The sequence below is a fragment of the Nomia melanderi genome, unplaced genomic scaffold (genome assembly GCF_051020985.1).
Source record: "Nomia melanderi isolate GNS246 unplaced genomic scaffold, iyNomMela1 scaffold0276, whole genome shotgun sequence".
Classification (NCBI taxonomy): Eukaryota; Metazoa; Arthropoda; class Insecta; order Hymenoptera; family Halictidae; genus Nomia; species Nomia melanderi.
This window is the reverse complement of record NW_027475391.1, coordinates 1,960-7,500: the sequence shown is the minus strand read 5'-3', so window position 1 is coordinate 7,500 and position 5,541 is coordinate 1,960. Positions and strand designations below refer to the sequence as shown.

Below are 5,541 nucleotides of genomic sequence, written 5' to 3'. Positions count from 1 at the left end.
TCGTCGTGGAATCCCCGCGTCGGAGAGTAAAACGCGAATTCATACTATGAAAACTTACGTCTCTCGACGATGGGACGATCCACGCGAAGAGTTGTTTACGTGCACGCGTATGGTGCGATTGCGTCGATTCGCTTTTCTGTACGGGGAGAAATAGAACGTTGAGTTGACTTATCGGGTCTTCGTTGGAATTACCGTCGCTGGCATTGTAAACTCCAGATGACCTTGTGATTCCTTCGTCGGGCACTGGTAAAGGGTGGCGATGATGCGTTCTATAATAGAAATACCCGTCGTAGCGTTTCTTCGGAGTCAACCCGCTCACGAAACTCTCTCTCGTCGTGGAATCCCCGCGTCGGAGAGTAAAACGCGAATTCATACTATGAAAACTTACGTCTCTCGACGATGGGACGATCCACGCGAAGAGTTGTTTACGTGTACGCGTATGGTGCGATTGCGTCGATTCGCTTTTCTGTACGGGGAGAAATAGAACGTTGAGTTGACTTATCGGGTCTTCGTTGGAATTACCGTCGCTGGCATTGTAAACTCCAGATGACCTTGTGATTCCTTCGTCGGGCACTGGTAAAGGGTGGCGATGATGCGTTCTATAATAGAAATACCCGTCGTAGCGTTTCTTCCGAGTCAACCCGCTCACGAAACTCTCTCTCTCGTCGTGGAATCCCCGCGTCGGAGAGTAAAACGCCGAAGGCTTACTATGAAACTTACGTCTCTCGACGATGGGACGATCCACGCGAAGAGTTGTTACGTGCACGCGTATGGTGCGATTGCGTCGATTCGCTTTTCTGTACGGGGAGTAATAGAACGTTGAGTTGACTTATCGGGTCTTCGTTGGAATTACCGTCGCTGGCATTGTAAACTCCAGATGACCTTGTGATTCCTTCGTCGGGCACTGGTAAAGGGTGGCGATGATGCGTTCTATAATAGAAATACCCGTCGTAGCGTTTCTTCCGAGTCAACCCGCTCACGAAACTCTCTCTCGTCGTGGAATCCCCGCGTCGGAGAGTAAAACGCGAATTCATACTATGAAAACTTACGTCTCTCGACGATGGGACGATCCACGCGAAGAGTTGTTTACGTGCACGCGTATGGTGCGATTGCGTCGATTCGCTTTTCTGTACGGGGAGAAATAGAACGTTGAGTTGACTTATCGGGTCTTCGTTGGAATTACCGTCGCTGGCATTGTAAACTCCAGATGACCTTGTGATTCCTTCGTCGGGCACTGGTAAAGGGTGGCGATGATGCGTTCTATAATAGAAATACCCGTCGTAGCGTTTCTTCCGAGTCAACCCGCTCACGAAACTCTCTCTCGTCGTGGAATCCCCGCGTCGGAGAGTAAAACGCGAATTCATACTATGAAAACTTACGTCTCTCGACGATGGGACGATCCACGCGAAGAGTTGTTTACGTGCACGCGTATGGTGCGATTGCGTCGATTCGCTTTTCTGTACGGGGAGAAATAGAACGTTGAGTTGACTTATCGGGTCTTCGTTGGAATTACCGTCGCTGGCATTGTAAACTCCAGATGACCTTGTGATTCCTTCGTCGGGCACTGGTAAAGGGTGGCGATGATGCGTTCTATAATAGAAATACCCGTCGTAGCGTTTCTTCCGAGTCAACCCGCTCACGAAACTCTCTCTCGTCGTGGAATCCCCGCGTCGGAGGGTAAAACGCGATATATAATAGTATATGCCAGTGGTTCGCGCGCGTCGTCTCTGAGATACGCGGTCGACAGAGTTCCGAAAACACGTGATGTGCCACGATTTCCGTGCGTCTTACATCTTTCGACGATGGGACGATCCACGCGAAGAGAACGTTCGTGCTTGCGTGAGGTGCAACAGCGTCGATTCGCTTTTCTGTACGGGGAGAAATAGAACGTTGAGTTGACTTATCGGGTCTTCGTTGGAATTACCGTCGCTGGCATTGTAAACTCCAGATGACCTTGTGATTCCTTCGTCGGGCACTGGTAAAGGGTGGCGATGATTCGTTCTATAATAGTAATACCCGTCGTAGCGTTTCGACCGATGTCACCCGCCACGAATGTCTCTCTCGACGTGGAAACCCCGCGCCGAAGAGTAAACGCGAAGGCTTACCATACGAAAGAAAACGGTATTATACGCCTGTGGTATGTGCGTCTCGGCTCTGTGATACGCGATCGGCAGAGTTACAAAAAAACGTTGATGGGCCACGATTTCCGTGCGTCTTACATCTTTCGACGATGGGACGATCCACGCGAAGAGTAGTTACGTGCTCGCGCGAGGTGCGATAGCGTCGATTCGCTTTTCTGTACGGGGAGAAATAGAACGATGAGTTGACTTATCGGGTCTTCGTTGGAATTACCGTCGCTGGCATTGTAAACTCCAGATGACCTTGTGATTCCTTCGTCGGGCACTGGTAAAGGGTGGCGATGATTCGTTCTATAATAGAAATACCCGTCGTAGCGATTCGGCCGAGACACCCGCCACGAAACTCTCTCTCGTCGTGGAATCCCCATGTCGGAGAGTAAAACGCGAAGGCTAACTATATAAGAAACATATAGTATTATTTATGCCTGTGGTTCTCCGTTTGTCCTACTCTCAGATACGCGACTCGGAGAGTTACGAATAATCGTGATGGACCACGATTTCTGTACGTCTTACATCTTTCGACGATGGGACGATCCACGCGAAGAGATCATTCCTGCTTGCGTGAGGTGCGATAGCGCCGATTCGCTTTTCTGTACGGGGAGAAATAGAACGATGAGTTGACTTATCGGGTCTTCGTTGGAATTACCGTCGCTGGCATTGTAAACTCCAGATGACCTTGTGATTCCTTCGTCGGGCACTGGTAAAGGGTGGCGATGATTCGTTCTATAATAGAAATACCCGTCGTAGCGATTCGGCCGTGTCACCCGCCACGAAAATCTCTCTCGTCGTGGAATCCCCGCGTCGTAGAGTAAACGCGAAGGCTTGCTATAGAAGACTATAGTTTATACGCCTGTGGTTCACCGGTTGCCTGCTCTCCGGGGTACGCGATCGCGCAGGAGTTACGGAAGAACTTGATGGGCCACGATCTCCAAGCGGCTATATCTTTCGACGATGGGACGATTCACGCGAAGAGAACGTTCGTGCATGCGTGAGGTGCGATAGCGTTGATTCGCTTGTCTGTACGGGGAGAAATAGAACGATGAGTTGACTTATCGGGTCTTCGTTGGAATTACCGTCGCTGGCATTGTAAACTCCAGATGACCTTGTGATTCCTTCGTCGGGCACTGGTAAAGGGTGGCGATGATTCGTTCTATAATAGAAATACCCGTCGTAGCGTTTCGACCGATGTCACCCGCCACGAAATTCTCTCTCGTCGTGGAATCCCCGCGTCGGAGAGTAACCGCCGAAGGCTTGCTATAGAAGACTATAGTTTATACGCCTGTGGTTCACCGGTTGCCGGCTCTCCGGGGCACGCGATCGCGCGAAGGTTACGGAGGGACGTGAAGCGCCCGAGCAATGAAACGTCCGCAGGAGGAAACGAGCAACCGCCGAACATTGTTTCGCGACGTTTCCATAATGTATTGTCGTTTCGCTCGCATCCCGCTTCTTTCCCCTAGTTTCCTCGACGCGTAGTTTCGCAGCCTTAGTGGACGAATCATTCTCGATTCGAGGAAAGATATGCAGTGGGGCGTGCAATGAGCCCGCCAGAGACCACGATCTCCAATGCGTCTTTACATCTTTCGACGATGGGATGATCCACGCGAAGAGAACGTTCGTGCTTGCGCGAGGTGCGTTAGCGTCGATTCGCTTTTCTGTACGGGGAGAAATAGAACGATGAGTTGACTTATCGGGTCTTCGTTGGAATTACCGTCGCTGGCATTGTAAACTCCAGATGACCTTGTGATTCCTTCGTCGGGCACTGGTAAAGGGTGGCGATGATTCGTTCTATAATAGAAATACCCGTCGTAGCGATTCGGCCGAGTCACCCGCCACGAAACTGTCTCTCTTTCGTCGTGGAAACCCCGCGTCGGAGAGTAAAACGCGCGAAGGCTGTGACTGTAACATATATATATACAGTATACAATGCCTGTGGTTTTTGCGCGTGTCGGCTCTTCGGTATACGCGATCGGCCAGAGTTACGGAGGGACGGTGAAGCGCACGAGAAATTGAAACGGCCGCACGATTGGAACCGAGCAACCGTCGAACATTGTTTCGCGACGTTTCCATAATGCGTTTTCGTTTCGCTCGCATACCGCTTCTTTTCCCCTAGTCTCTGAGACGCGTTTTCGAGCCGTTCTTCTACTATCGATTCTCGTAGAGAGAAGGGACCGGGTAGTCTGGAAGTGGAACCCGCATCTTGCGTGTACCGTACACGGAATTGAGAGGACCGGCCGTGAAGCTCGTTTTAAAGCCGTGCGTCTGACACCCAACTCTTGCGCGCCAATTTCGCGGCAAGAGATAATATGGGACGAATGACCGGCAAAGAGCCAGCTGTGAAGTCTGTTTTTTTAATCGAATCCGTGGACGTGTGTATGCCGTAGCGTCGCTCGTCGTGTTCGTTCATGGTCGTTCCGAGAGAAAGAACGAAAGCGGTAACGAAGGGACCGGCCGTGAAGCTCGTTTTAAAGCCGCGCGTCTGACACCCAACTCTTGCGCGCCAATTTCGCGGCAAGAGATAACATGGGACGAATGACCGGCAAAGAGCCAGCTGTGAAGTCTTTTTTCATTATTTGCTTTCAATCGATCGATCGGTACGATTCGTGCAACGTTTCGCGCGATGCGACGCGAAAACATGCGCGCAACAATAGATGCGTCTGATCGGAAGAACGCGAGGGTCGACTGCACGCGATGGATTCAGTATCGGGTAGGATACAAAATATATCCCCGTCGTTTCCACGCGTGCGAGTCTTCTGCGTCTTTCGCGGGTTTTTGAATGCACTATACGCCCGGAACGTCGAGAAATATATACATATTACTTGAACGTTTTTCGTCTCGAAAGGCTTCGGTGTCGTCTCCAAGGCGACGCCTGAATCTCCTTCGCGCGCTGGTCGGAGATTCAGGTATCAACTTTTATCTTCTCTTTGAAAGAAGAGAGATATTAGGTCGAACAAATGAGAATAAAATTATATATGTGAAATATAAAATTTATACGATTACCCTGAACGGTGGATCACTTGGCTCGTGGGTCGATGAAGAACGCAGCTAATTGCGCGTCAACGTGTGAACTGCAGGACACATGAACATCGACATTTCGAACGCACATTGCGGTCCACGGATACAATTCCTGGACCACGCCTGGCTGAGGGTCGTTTACGTACCATACACTGCTTGCGTAGCTCTGTCAAATCCCCGCCGTCGTTCACCTCTTCGGATCGAACGTTTTTTTACCGAAGGGCGCAAAGAACGTTTCTGAGTCGGGTTAAGAGAAGGATGCTACGTACGAGCGAACGATGGGTGTCTCGTCGGCGTTTGTCGCGGACACGCGAAAATTCTGTGAATTTCACGGACAGTGTACGTTCTAGTTGTTGCAAAACGATCGGAATCGTTTGTATGGACTCGCGTG

At 50.6% G+C, this 5,541-nt stretch overlaps 1 non-coding gene across 1 annotated transcript; it reads left to right on the top strand.

Annotated features, from left to right (window-relative positions):
* Window positions 1-5,132: 5,132 nt before the first annotated feature.
* LOC143175965 (5.8S ribosomal RNA) lies at window positions 5,133-5,287 on the top strand. The gene has a single exon (XR_013000593.1). It is a non-coding gene; the product is annotated as a 5.8S ribosomal RNA (ribosomal RNA).
* Window positions 5,288-5,541: the final 254 nt, after the last annotated feature.